Raw genomic sequence first — 15,076 nt, 5'->3', positions numbered from 1 at the left:
GAACCAGAGGAGTTGCCCCCCGCCCCTTGATCCTAAACCCTTCAATCCTATTTTTGATGAATTCCACTTTAACACTGCTTGCAGTCTTGTGTAGTGGAGCGAGAACAACATTTGTCCTCCTTTGTGAGACAACTTTTCTTCTAGCTGAAAACCCAGCTTTGCTACTACAGGTGTGATTTTCATAGCATGGCAGTTTATCACAGATAGGAAACAATATCTGAAAGTATTGGAAGGCCCATGCTCTGCTTCTGCTGCAGATACATCTCCATCTGTGTATGATTACTTTATGATGCGTTCTTTGACTTTGACAGAGAGACTTACTAATGCTGACTTCATTGCAGCTTCAGCTTGCTGAGAGGAAATACATCTCAAAATCTTATTAGTTTTGCAGGGATTTCAGCTGAACCAAACAGCAAATCTAAGCAGCAAGAAACAAACTACATTTAAAAAACAAGAATCAGTAGGATATGAAACTCTGTCAGGAATATATTGCTCCATACATTACCATGAAAAGCCATTTAAAATCTAGGTGATTAAAAATGCAGCTCAAAAACCTTACCAGTATTTCAGCATTCAGTTCCTCTTTATACCACATTTATCATTAACACAGCCAGTAAGACAATAAACATTATCTCTTCTTTAGTGAAGAAAAGGCCCTGCAGTTGTTCGATTTGTCTTCATTTTAGATCTGCAGGGGCTAGTTTATCCAGCCACTGGATCAGTATGGTTACCCACACTTTGTCCTTATTCTTCTTCAGATGAAGAAACAGCACAGCAACATATGGGCAAAAGGACTGGCTCATGCCTCTTTGTCTTTGAATTCAGGTGTTTTCAGTCTTATTGCCTTTACAAACATCTATGGTAGAATGGGTCAAACCTCTTCTCTATGCTGAGGTAAAAAAAAAAAAAAAAGGTAAATGGCCTGTATTTATATAGCGCTTTACTAGTCCTTAAGGACCCCAAAGCGCTTTACATATCCAGTCATCCACCCATTCACGCACACGTGATGGCAAGCTACATTGTAGCCACAGCCACCCTGTGGCGCACTGACAGAGGCGAGGCTGCCGGACACTGGCGCCACCGGGCCCTCTGACCACCACCAGTAGGCAACGGGTGAAGTGTCTTGCCCAAGGACACAACGACCGAGACTGTCCAAGCCGGCAACCCTCCAATTACAAGGCGAACTCCCAACTCTTGAGCCACAATCGCCCCCAGGTGCACAATGTCTAAATGTCTTCAACACTCAGCTGAGTCTAACTGCAGTTCTTCTTGTGCCAAATCTCCTTTGGCATTATTATCAGCACTAAAACTGTGCACTGGGAGCCTCACGCTATGGGTTTCCATGGTTGAGCAGCTCCTGTACGTATAATGAGTAGATAGCCCATTGTGTCCATTTTTCCCAGTGTAGAAGAGAAAATACACAAAATAACAGTGGGAACTTCCTGACACTGAAGAGATCATAAAATCCAAATGTGTTTTCTTGATCATTTATAACCATTGAGTCCACAGGGCTCCACAGAACAAAGGAACAAAATTAGTTTTTCATGAAATAATTCTAAATTGATATGCCTGCGGTTTTTAGAATATAAAAAAACCTTCTTCCAACATGTCCTTGAGTCGCTGGATCTTGTTGTTTTTCAGCCCACTACAGCTGTGTGGTACAGCGAGCATTCTCAGTTTGGAAGGCCAATTAGTCGGCCCAATGTCACTTCTCACACAAGCTTTGCCTTAGATATTTGGAATTTCGCACAGGTATGGATGACAAGATGAAGAAAGTATGTGCAGATTGTCATAGTTATGGAATATAAGATACACACTCCAGTTGTGTCCTATATGACTGAATGCAGACAAGGCCAAAAAACAAAACAAACAAACAAAACACTTATATTCAAAGTGACACAGCTTACAGTTTTTTACAGACGCTAGGACACATTTCTCAATACTTAGGTCACGTTTGCAAAACTCCTCACACAGTGAGCACAACAGAAGTCTATGTGGGCTAAACTGAGGATCAGTTATCATTGTTTTGGCACAAAATGCATTCAATGACTACATCTCTCAAATTACATGAATCATCTTCTCACTCAGACACAACAACTGCCAAAAACCTTTGTACGTACAGGACATTTTGCATGTGCTTACATACTGTTTTCAAAACTGTTAAACTCATGGTCAAAACAATAACACAATGCAAAACTTGAAAAGACAGCAAAATCCAACGGCAATATTTTATTGAAACATATTTTAAATCTAAAAATGCAGTTTAACCAGCCACAGCTGATTCTCATTGTGGATGAACATCTACACAGTTGTTACTCCTTCAATTTTTCAACTCCTTCAATTCTGGCATGCCAGAAGATTCTTTCCTAGGTGTATTGCCCTAGATGACATAAGATGTGATGTGGATGAGAACATGTGGCCAAATGGAGAAGACCGAGTAGATTAGCATTACTATTGTATGTGTATCAGTGGATGGTGTGTATACAAATTCTTGTATTTTGGGATTACTTAGTGCAAAAAAATAAAAATACATAAACAAATATTAACGAATTCTGCATGATGTCTGATTCATTCCAGTAACATATATTGAAATTATAAACAGAGATGTGTCCTTGTTTTACAGAGGAAAACACTGTGTAATGCTACATGTTGTTAGTGTTTTTTAGGTCATTGTTTTGTGGGTGACAAAGTGTGTTTGTCGGCTGTCAACCTTTGCTAGTGTTCTGGAGGAATGTTTTTATTTGAGACCTGAATGAAGTGTTTTGGTAGTTGTAGTGCATTTTGAATGTGGAATGAACTGCTTTGCCAAGCTGAGGGTCAGTTAGGAGAAATGTGTGAAGAGTTTTGCAAAAGTGACCTAAGTATTGAGAAATGTGTCCTAGCGTCTGTAAAAAACTGTAATTGTGTATTAAAACTTATCAAAATACATACCTGCATTTTGCACACTACCTAAATGCATTCAGCCTACATGGCACAAATGTCACGCTGTCTGGCTTAATGTGGTCTTCAAAAGTCCTTCAAAATCTCTCAATTTTGCTTAATAACTACATTTTCTTTGCCTTCCTCTGGCAGAGCTCTGCGTCCCAGCTGCTGTCAACAGCTGCAGACATTGTCACGATAATCAAGAGGAAACAGAAGATCTCACCAAATTCACTAAACTTTTTCAGACTTTTAATAATTAAATGTTATTTTTGACTGCACAATGACTAATTCATGGAAACTCGTAATAAGTGATACTGTATCAACAAACCCACCCCACAAAAAGCACGAGCAGAAATAGTAAACTTGTATTACTACTTGTCTAGTCAATGTCACAGTGATGAGGTTGGTGGTGGCTGGTTTCCATGGTAACAACATGACTGTCAAGACGGGCCACTTATTCTTAAATATATAATGAGAAATTACAGCTGGAAGAGTTTCCAGCATTTAACAATTTAGCTGAGAAGGAGAAATGAACAGAGATTCAAACCGGCAACCAGCGCAGTGATCTATGCATATGTGTGTGTGCGCAGCATCTCCAGACTTCATCCAAAGTGATGAATGGCTCCATTGTTTTTTCCTACAGCGTCATGGGAAATCATACCGTGCATACACACTGGGAGTGCACGCTATGTGTGTGCATGTGTGCTCTTGGATTACCACTGTTGTGGGGACATAATTCTGTTCGCGCAGCTTACATTCAGGTCATTACAGTTTCCTTTATGGGGAACAAAGAAAGTCTCCATAATGCAAATCATTTAATTTTACAGCAGTGCCTTGACCCGGGGTAGGTTAAAGTTATTAAACTGATTGTTAGTCTAATGTAAGTCACTGTTATGGCCTCAGAAGTGATCAAAACAAAACTGTGTGTTTGTGTGTGTGTGTGTGTGTGTGTGTGTGTGTGTGTGTGTGTGTGTGTGTATGCTGAGATTAATGGTACTCGGAAAGAATGTGACACAGAGAGAAATGAGCTAAACAGATGATAAAGAGAGAGAAACAGGCACACATGCAGAGATTGAGGAGTGCTTTGGTGTTTTATGAATGGGAACGCAAAGAGAAGAGAACCAGTCTGTCACTTTACTCCAAATCCAACCTAAATCTGTCAGTATGGAGCGCCAGAACTGCCATAATCAAAGATAAAGAGAAACTCTGAAATAAAATTGATATTCAGTCCTGCATTTATTTACCTTTGTATTAGTCAGGCGGGTAACCTGCAGGCCAATTTTTATAAATTAATTGAAGTTCATATATTTATTTTTGTGTTAGATTAAATAGTTAAACATTTGTCATTTTTATATTTACCATTTGTCCATTGTTTTAACTCTGTGAAAGGAATTCTTTCTTTCCTCCCATCCCCAGATTCTCGAGGTTCTGGGTGGGAGGTTGAAGTGTTTTATCACAGGAACGTCCTTTTGAAGATCTGTTTGATGTTTGGTAGAGCTTCCTACCCTTTGTATGGTTTCACTGTGTTATCTTTGGTAAACCATACATTGGGTGTGGGGGAAGACTACCCTCTTTATGACCAAGGATGTTGTTCCTGCTTTTAGGTTTTATGACCCTTTGATCAACACACACACACACACACACACACACACACACACACACACACACACACACACACACACACACACACAGACACACACACCCAGTGTATACATTTACATACAGTGCCTTGTCTTTGTAACCAAAGGGGGTTGCAGGGGGAGGTGTTTTGTAAACTATTGTTTGAAGTTTGTCAATAAAAGGCAGCGAGAGGAGGCCATCATCGGGGTTCATTGTCGTGCTGGACACAGATGAGGGGGCCTCCCTTGCGCAAGAAATCGATCGAACACTGTTGCCTTGTTTTTCTTTCATGGGAATAAGTCTTGGATACAGCGGGGTCTGAGTTTAGACCCAACATTTTGGATATTGTATTCTTCTCCCTTTGCATTTCCCCCAAAACCTATTTATTTCTGTTTTTCTTTTAAATTTAATGATGCATTTCTGCTTCATTATGCAAATCAGGAGGCCATCAGCAGTTTGGTGCTCCATCATCAGTGACCGGGCTCACAACTTAAATGGCTGCCTTCAGTAAAGAGATTAATATGAAACCCCTAGATGAATGTTTGCATTGTTGTTTCTGTGTTTGATCATTTTTATTATGAAAGTTTCAGTTTTCCTTTCCTGTAGAAAAAAAGCTTCATTGAGAAGGAAAACAGAAAACAGCTCGATGAAGACGATCTACACTCAAGGCAGAATTATCTTGTGGAAGGGGGAAGGGAGGAGGGAAGGAAAGAAACAAGCAAACAAAAAAAGAGAGGAACTGATGAAGGGAGAAAGACAAGGAGAGGTGAATAGGAGGCAAGAAAAGAAAGCAAAAAAATATGAGGGAATTTGGAAAGATTAAGAGTCAAGGAAACAGGAAACGAGGCAAGACAGAGAAAGGAGATGAGGAAACATAACAAGAAATAGGAGATGAGAAACAACCATAAAAGGAAATGTAAATATGGAAGCAAATAAAGAAAGATTAAGGAAACAGAAGCAGAGGGGAAAGTACAAAAAAGTAAAGGAAAAATGATGAAACAAGGAAAGACACAAGGAAGAACTTAAGAAGGAAAAAAGGAAAGAATTCAGGATAGGGATGAGTCGGGCTAACAGCAACAGTGTGCAGATTGTTATTATTCTTATTAGTCTTGTGTCTGTACGGAGGAATCCCATTTCAGATAAACACACACACACACACACACACACACACACACACACACACACAGTTTAATGAAGGACAGGAAGACAGAGGGCAGGAGAAAAAACGTGTAATTCATTTTCTGATATCAAATATAATCCATTGTTACCTTGGTAACAGCTTAACCAGAGTCAGAGAAAGTGGATTTTTTTTTTCCTTTGGCAGAAGCAGTAAAATCATAAATCAGCTTTACATTACTTTACCCAACAGTTTTATTACCGACTTCATTCTGGATTATTGGATCACGTTAACGAGAATGCTTAAAGCTCAGGTGAAACATGCTCAGACTGTCTCACAGCCTTAATGACAGGTGCATTAATGAAGGTATAATACTGCAGTGCACGTGTGACACACAGACACAGTCAGGTTGATAATGCAGCCATTGTCCCTACAGTGGCACCAACAGTGTAATATGGATCCAAATTAGAAACATATTGAGTTTTACTTCACTCATTTAGAAAAGGTGCTGTAGCTGTAGCCTTCCCGGGAGCTGCTCATCTAAACAACATGAGTGCAAAATATACCAGTGTCAAGTTTAGTGACTAACCAGGACAAAATCTATGATGACACTATCAATGAATGAAAATGAGATGAAAATATTCTGGAGACATTGATTCTGAGAACCGATCAGAACTAATTACGTTGTTGTGGTGGGGTGTGGTCTGTTGTGTGGCTGCAGGGGAGGCTGACACACCTGAACTCAATCAGCTCATCATACCTCCCCTGCATCAAAGGATTGAAGTGATCCCTGAATGGTTGTTGTTGTTATGTGCAGGACACTGATGAAAAGCTGCATTCAGGTGTGTGTTAAGACCTGCAACACTGCAAAGAAGCTTAGAGTGGTTTGTGTTAAACTCTGAATTACATTTAAAACCCTTCTACTCAATGATCAGGCCCGTCATGACCTTCCACCATCACATTATTATAACAGAGCACCTGTGAAACTTGGCAAAGCTTTTCAGGCCCCTTACCTGTGGAACCAGTTCCCAGTTTGAATTCAGGAGACCAAATCTACTGTCAAGATCAGGCTTAAAGCTTTTCGCATGGATAAAGAGTTGGGGCAGGTGACCCTGAAACACCTTTTACTAGGTGAGGCAGATACCTTCCTGAGCTGGTTCTGCTGGAGGTCTCTTCCTATTGAAATTGAGATCTTTCTCCTCACTGTGAAGAGCTTGGTTTTAGCAGACTGTCTGATCATTGAGAATTTTTCCTTACAATATTCAGTAAAATACTTAATTCACAGTAATGAAGCCACATAACCTGAAAATGGAACTAGGTGCAGACTACGCTTCCGATACCACTGCAAGCTTCTTCTCAGTAACTGCTGACATTTTGTGATCTCACTAAGCAAATTCCTCCTTCCTATGATTATCTCTTTGTCAGCTCACATATAAGCAAAACCTGATGCTGTCACACTGCAGCAGGGCAGGATGAATCCACCTGCTCCACTCACACTGAGTCCAGCCCAAGACTCGGCAGCAGTCATGGTGACGGCTTCCAGTGTGACCTAAATGTGAACTGCAAATACGCCGTGTGTGTGTTTGATGCAGCTCTGCTTTAAAATTCATGGTAATTATAAATGTGCTGCGACCTCAGAGAAAACGTTAGTTTATATGAAAAAACATTTTTGGTATGTGTGTGTGTGTGTGTGTGTGTGTGTGTGTGCTGACAATGGATTACTCTGACAGCAGCAAAACAAAGAAACCCAGATAATGTCACTCTGACTCCTCCTATCTGCTCCGCTCTTCGCCTTCCCCTCTCATACCCGCCTGACACCTTCTGTCTCCTCTTTCCTCCCTTCCTTACATCCTTTCTCTCATTCCTGTTTCTCCTGTCGTCCTCTTTCCTTATCCGACTCTGCGACTTACAGACTCTCGTCGGTTCATTTTAATATGAATGAAAGTAGAGCTGCTTTTCCTTCAGGCAAAACACACACACACACACACACACACACACACACACACACACACACACACACACACACACACACACACACACACACACACAGAGTTACACACACATCCTAAGTATTCATTTGCATTTTCTCATCTCTCCAAACTGAAATAATTTAATTTCTGTTCATCTTCATTCACATTAGGCACTAAAACTGGACTCAAGGGTGTGTGTGGGTGCTTGGATATGTGTGTATGTGCATGTGTGAACATGTGTGCGTGCGTACATTTTTATTTGTAAATCAATTATACTGGTTCCAATAAAAATTAAACTCATCTTTAGGTGAGGTTACACTCTAAGGGCATGAATGTAAATCATCATAATGACCTCACAACTGATTACAGTTTTTTACAGACGCTAGGACACATTTCTCAATACTTAGGTCACTTTTGCAAAACTCCTCACACAGTGAGCACAACAGAAGTCTATGTGGGCTAAACTGAGGATCAGTTATCATTGTTTTGGCACAAAATGCATTCAATGACTACATCTCTCAAATTTCATGAATTATTTTCTCACTCAGACACAACAACTGCCAAAAATCTTTGTACGTACAGGACATTTTGCATGTACTTACATACTGTTTTCAAAACTGTTAAACTTATGGCCAAAACAATAACACAATGCAAAACTTAAAAAGACAGCAAAATTCAACAGCAATATTTTATTGAAACATATTTTAAATCTAAAAATGCAGTTTAACCAGCCACAGCTTATTCTCATTGTAGATGAACATCTACACAGGTGTTACTCCTTCAATTTTTCAACTCCTTCAATTCTGGCATGCCAGAAGATTCTTTCCTAGGTGTATTGCCCTAGATGACATAAGATGTGATGTGGATGAGAACCTGTGGCCAAATGGAGAAGACCGAGTAGATTAGCATTACTATTGTATGTGTATCAGTGGATGGTGTGTATACAAATTCTTGTATTTTGGGATTACTTAGCGCAAAAAAATAAAAATACATAAACAAATATTAACGAATTCTGCATGATGTCTGATTCATTCCAGTAACATATATTGAAATTATAAACAGAGATGTGTCCTTGTTTTACAGAGGAAAACACTGTGTAATGCTACATGTTGTTAGTGTTTTTTAGGTCATTGTTTTGTGGGTGACAAAGTGTGTTTGTCGGCTGTCAACTTTTGCTAGTGTTCTGGAAGAATGAGTTTATTTGAGACCTGAATAAAGTGTTTTGGTAGTTGTAGTGCATTTTGAATGTGAAATGAACTGCTTTGCCAAGCTGACGGTCAGTTAGGAGGATTGTGTGAAGAGTTTTGCAAAAGTGACCTAAGTATTGAGAAATGTGTCCTAGCGGCTGTAAAAAACTGTAAACCCTGCTGACAGATTTTTCCTGGGTTTTGTGTGTGTGTGTGTGTGTGTGTGTGTGTGTGTGTGTGCGTGTGCGTGTGTGTGCAAGCATATTGGTTTCAGATGTTTCATTTTCAGCTTTTACTTTAAAGGCAAACACCCTCTGATTAAGGTTCTATTTTGACTGTTGCTTGGTCGTTAGTTAGAAAGTATTTGCAGTAAAAGCCGTCATCTTCCATGCAAACTACAGGCAGCTGTGGCAAATCAAATCAAATCACTTTTATTGTCACATCACATGTGCAGGTACATTGGTACAGCACATGCGAGTGAAATTCTTGTGTGCGAGCTTCACAAGCAACAGAGTTGTGCAAACTACAATAACATAAACAGGCAAAATATACGAATGGCTAAATCTGAAACTAATAAATATATGTACAATATATAATAGTATATGCAACAAAAAAAAAAGAAAATTCTGGATGTGTATACTAAATGTTTTTCTACATGTGTGTGTGTGTGTGTGTGTGTACACATACACATATTTTACAAATTAAATAGAGTCAACAATAAATAAAATATATAAAAATATACAGAGTTGAGACATGTGCAAAACATTAGCATTACTGTACAGTGTGGAGTGCATAATGTTGAAGTTCCAGTAGTGGAGGTGAGGTGTCTATGAAGTGTTCAGCAGTCTGATGGCCTGATGGAAAAAGCTGTCTCTCAGTCTGCTGGTACGGGACCGGATGCTGCAGAACCTCCTTCCTGATGGAAGTAGTCTGAACAGTTTATGGCTGGGGTGACTGGAGTCCTTGATGATCCTCCCCGCTTTCCTCAGGCAGCGCTTCCTGTAGATGTCATGGAGGGAGGGAAGCTCACCTCCAATTATCCGTTCAGAGCACCGCACTACTCGCTGGAGAGCTTTGCGGTTGTAGGCGGTGCTGTTGCCATACCAGGTGGTGATGCATCCAGTGAGGATGCTCTCAATGGCACAGTGATAGAAGGTCCTGAGGATGCGGGGGTTCATGCCAAATCTTTTCAGTCTCCTGAGAAAGAAGAGGCGCTGCTGCGCCTTCTTCGCTGTTTTCTTTGTGTGTACTGACCACGTAAGATCCTCAGCCAGATGTACCCCAAGGAACCGGAAGCTGCTCACTCTCTCCACAGCAGCGCCATTGATGGTGATGGGGGTGTGTACTTCTCTGCACCTCCGGAAGTCCACTATCAACTCCTTTGTCTTTGCGACGTTGAGGGTGAGATGGTTGTCTTGACACCAGTGGGTCAGGGCGCTGACCTCCTCCCTGTAAGCCGCCTCATCACCGTTGGTGATAAGACCCACCACTGTAGTGTCGTCCGCAAACTTCACAATGATGTTGGAGTTGTTAGTGGCCGTGCAGTCGTAGGTGTAGAGTGAGTACAGGAGAGGGCTCAGTACACACCCCTGTGGAGCACCAGTGTTCAGTGTGATGGGGGATGAGGTGATGCTGCCCAGTCTGACCACTTGGCGTCTGTCAGACAGGAAGCTAAGGATCCAGCTGCAGAGGGAGCTGCTCAGTCCTAGATCCTGCAGTTTCCTGTCCAGCTTCGAGGGAACGATGGTATTGAATGCTGAATGGCAACCAAGCAACAGACGTTTTGGTGCAACAACTTCCAGGAACCACCGCTGAAGGAATACACATTGCTCCCTAGTGATCAGAGGACATCTTCAAAAAGTCTCTAGGCCTGCCTAGACTTTAGCTTGTGAACCAACTTGGCACAAGTAGAACACAATTTCTCATTGGCTCAGACATCCTTGAACGTCCACCAGGTCACCAGCGACCAATATAAACTCAGGGGTAGGACTTGAATTTGGTTAATTTTCACTATTTGGAACATCCAAATAAAAAAAAATAATTTCAACAAGAAAGCTTGACTTCAATTTAAGGTAACATTTGAATGGTTTTATCATGTGGCTAAAACAAAGCCCTTACACAACACCTAACATTTGCAGCAACTACAGCTGGCATCAGTGTGACATTCCAGCATCATTTCTACTTTAGATTTAACAAACTGAAGAAGCCAATCAGACACTTCATGATTTCTGTGTTTTCCTGTGACATGTCTGAAGGTCCATTCACAGAAATCTAAAAGCACAAGTCATAGAAAAAAGGAAAAAACTTCATATTAATGCAGTCTGTTTGAATACTGAATACACACACATGAAACCACTGACAAACACTTGACTTCACCTTCTTCTTTGGAGGGGAAACACAAGGAGCTTTTAAAAACAGTAACATCCACACAGGGAGAAGGACATAGTTGTTCACAGCTTTTCAGATTTGTTCTTGTTTTGTAAGAAATGTCTCTTACATAAAAAGTCCTCAGGAGCATTTGATGTGCAAAGCCTCCACAGACAGAGACTGCAGATAAGTTTGAGTTTCAAAGAGTTGTTAGAGAGAAGATGTTTCACCCATGTCTTTAATCATTTACATCTAGTCTTCTAGACAACATGCTGCTTGTATCGTGTTCATGAATGTAGTCCACTCTCAGGCAAGCTGGCAGCTATATGCCTGAGGTCAAGTGACAACAAACCATTGTTCCACACCCTGTTTGATATAGCAAAAATGGGGCTAAAACTAAATGAAAAAATAAGCAAGATAAACAGATTTTTTTCATCAATGAATAAACCAGCAAATAAATGAAACTTTACTGTTCTATACAGAAATGAAGTAACATTTCTGATACAAAGCAGAAAGGTTAGGTTTCTGGTCCCTGGAAACAACAAAAGCAACAGAAATAGAAGCCCTGAAAACAACATGTGATGTTCAAGAGCACTGAGAGTACAGAGCAAGTTAAACTTACAAACAGTGCCAACATTTCTGTCTGCATAATTCTGTTTAGTCCCAGTATCCTGAAGCTTTACAAGTCCATCTTCAAGAATATGCTTAAAAATGTATTAGACCACCTGTCTCAAAAACAAGAAAACCCAAATGTTCTAGAAATATGTCCAGAAATTGTTTAAAAGTAAAAATGACTTGTTAGTTATAACAAAAAAGAGTTCATGTTTTCATCAAGGTTCAAGGTTCTTTATTATTTGTCACATGCATAGTTATACAAGTATAACACACAGTGAAATGTAGCCTGACACGCTCCTCGACATAAAATTGGGGGGGGGGGGGGGTGTAGAGGAAGAACATTATATATATATATATATATATATATATATATATATATATATATATATATATATATATATATATATATATATATATATATATACACACATATAGTATATACACTGGGTGAATGTGCAGTAGTAGCAGCAAGCAGGTGAATTCTGTACATTAATATGAATAGATATCTGACTATTTTACAGGATAGACAATATAAACATATTTAAAATTAAAGGAATTGAAATGTACATTGTGCCTTGGTTTAGTGTCTGGAAGAGTCCTGTCTCAGTCAATTATAGATGATGTGAGAGGGCGGGTGTGTGTGTTTAGGGCACGGATGGCTTGGGGATAGAAGCTCCTCTTGAGTCTCTCTGTCCTTGCCCGGAAGATGTGGAACCTTCTACCAGATTGCAGAAGTTGGAACAGTTTGTTGCCAGGATGGGACGGGTCCTTCAGTATCTGCGCTGCTCTAGTCCGGCATCTCCTGGTGTAGGTGTCCTGAAGCGGGGGGAGAGCAATCCTGCAGCAGCGTTCTGCTGTACGGATCACTCTCTGGAGAGCTTTTTGGTCCTTCACACAGCTGTTCCCGAACCACGATGTCATGTTCTGTGTGAGGATGCTCTCCACAGCGCCTGTATAGAAAATCCTGAGGATCTTTGGAGAGACCCTGAACTTCCTCAGTTGTCGTAGGTGATACAGGCGCTGCCTAGCCTTTTTGGTCTGGACCTGAATGTGGGCAGCCCATGTCAGGTCTGAGGAGATGTGGACACCAAGATACTTGAAGGACTGCACCCTCTCCACTGGAGCTCCATTGATGATAATGGGCTTGTAGTCTCTGTGCTGACCCCTTCTGAAGTCCACCACCAGCTCCTTGGTCTTGCTGACGTTCAGCTGGAGGTGGTTGTCCTGGCACCACGATGCCAGATTCTTCACTTCATCCATGTAGGCCGCCTCATCGTTGTTGGAGATGGCACCCAACACCACTGTGTCGTCAGCAAACTTCACAATGGTGTTGGAGCCATGGGTGGCCACACAGTCTGAAGTGTAGAGGGAGTAGAGCAGTGGCGAGAGGACACATCCCTGAGGTGCTCCTGTGTTGATGGTGATGCTGTTGGAGAAGCACCTGCCCACCCTCACCACCTGAGTTCTGCCAGTGAGGAAGTCCAACACCCATGCACACAGCCGGCTGTTAAGTCCCAGATCCCTCAGCTTTGTGAACAGTCTGCAGGGCACTATTGTGTTAAACGCTGAACTGTAATCAACAAACAGCATTCGCACATAGTTACCCTGTTTCTTGTCCACGTGGCTGAGAGTGGTGTGTAGGACGTGGGCGATGGCATCCTCTGTGGATCTGTTGGATCTGTAGGCGAACTGCAGCGGATCTGTGGTGTCTGGGATGGAGGAGGAGATGATGTTCTTCAGCAGCCTCTCAAACACCTTCATTACTACCGAGGTCAGTGCAACTGGCCGGTAATCGTTCAGGGATGAGGGTTTGCTGTTCTTGGGCACAGGGATGATGGTGGATCTTTTGAAGCATGTGGGGACCACAGACTTCGCCAGGGACTCGTTGAAGATGTAAGTGAACACACCTGCTAGCTGGTCAGCACAGCAGCGCAGCAGGCGGCCGGTGATACCGTCTGGCCCCGCCGCTTTCCTTGTGTTCACTCTCCTCAGTGCCGCTCGGACGTCATGCTCCGCGATGCTGGTCACCGGTCTCTCATTGATGACGTCACTGTCCTCAGTAGTCAGGCGGTAGATAGCATTAGCCGCCTGGCTAACCTCGAAACGGGCGTAGAACCGATTCAGCTCGTTGGTGAATGCAGAGTCGGCGTTGATTGGCGCAGTGTCCCTGGCTTTGTAGTCCGTAATGGTGCGTAGTCCGTGCCACATACTCCGTGTGTCGCCCTGGTGGAAGCGGGACTCCACACGTTCCCGGTACCTGCGTTTGGCATCTCTCACCGCGCGCCGCACGCCGTATGAGGCCGCTTTGTAGGCGCTCATATCGCCAGTGGCGAGACCCGCGTTGTAGGAGGCGGTCCTGGCGTTTACTGCATACCCGAGTCAGAGCAAAAATCAATCAGGCACAAAATCCAGCCACTAAAACACATTTCTGTAAATAACTGGAATAGTCATGTTCTTTATATTTTTTTCTGCTTTACAAAAAAACCTAGTAAATTTTAAAATTCATGGATAACAACAATACACATAAAAAATGGACAGACACACCTGTTTTGGATACAGTAATTAATGCAATTGATACACAGTTTCAGAAGTCCCTGTCAGTATACAATACTGCATGCATAATATATATGTTTCTTTTTACAATGACAGCATAACAACACTTATGTAAATATTGATGCGTTGTACTCTTTAAGTGTTTTCTGTTATTTTAAATGGGTCACATGTTTTACAGTAGACGTGTATGCTCAAGGATGCCCTGCTGTCACACCCCAAAAACTGCCCAACAACACATCAAAGAACCCAAAGTACAGACTGAGCCTTTCGACTCCTGATGTCACCCTCTGGTTTACAATGTATCAGTCATTTTGAGCCTTAAGCTGAGTATATTCATGTCTGGTTGTTTTCACACGTGATAAGTAAGGGACAACAAGAGCGTAAATGCATCCTGTCAGTCATAAGGTATGCCTACCCTAAAATATATTATGCTGTATTATCCTTCTGGATACTAACAAACAATAACAGCCAGTTAGGGAAACCTACAAGGGCAGAAACTACAAATAATAAGAATTTTTTTTTTGACAAAATCATAGATTTATTGGAACTTACACACTTAGTTCCTCCTACACCGGGCAGCTAGTGATCTCCATCGATGTCGGTCAGCAGTGACTGCTTCAGCTTCGTCCCAGGCAATGTCGACAGTTCACAGATCGTCCATGAATGTTCGATGCCATGTGGTCTTTGGTCGGCCTTGCTTTCGCTTGCCAGTGCGTGGACGCCAT

Source organism: Aulonocara sp. 'chitande type north' Nkhata Bay, linkage group LG17, assembly GCF_057382095.1.
Source record: "Aulonocara sp. 'chitande type north' Nkhata Bay isolate Kocher_YH1m ecotype deep benthic linkage group LG17, A_spYH_male_GT1.1, whole genome shotgun sequence".
Classification (NCBI taxonomy): domain Eukaryota; kingdom Metazoa; phylum Chordata; class Actinopteri; order Cichliformes; family Cichlidae; genus Aulonocara; species Aulonocara sp. 'chitande type north' Nkhata Bay.
This window is presented reverse-complemented; position numbering follows the sequence as displayed.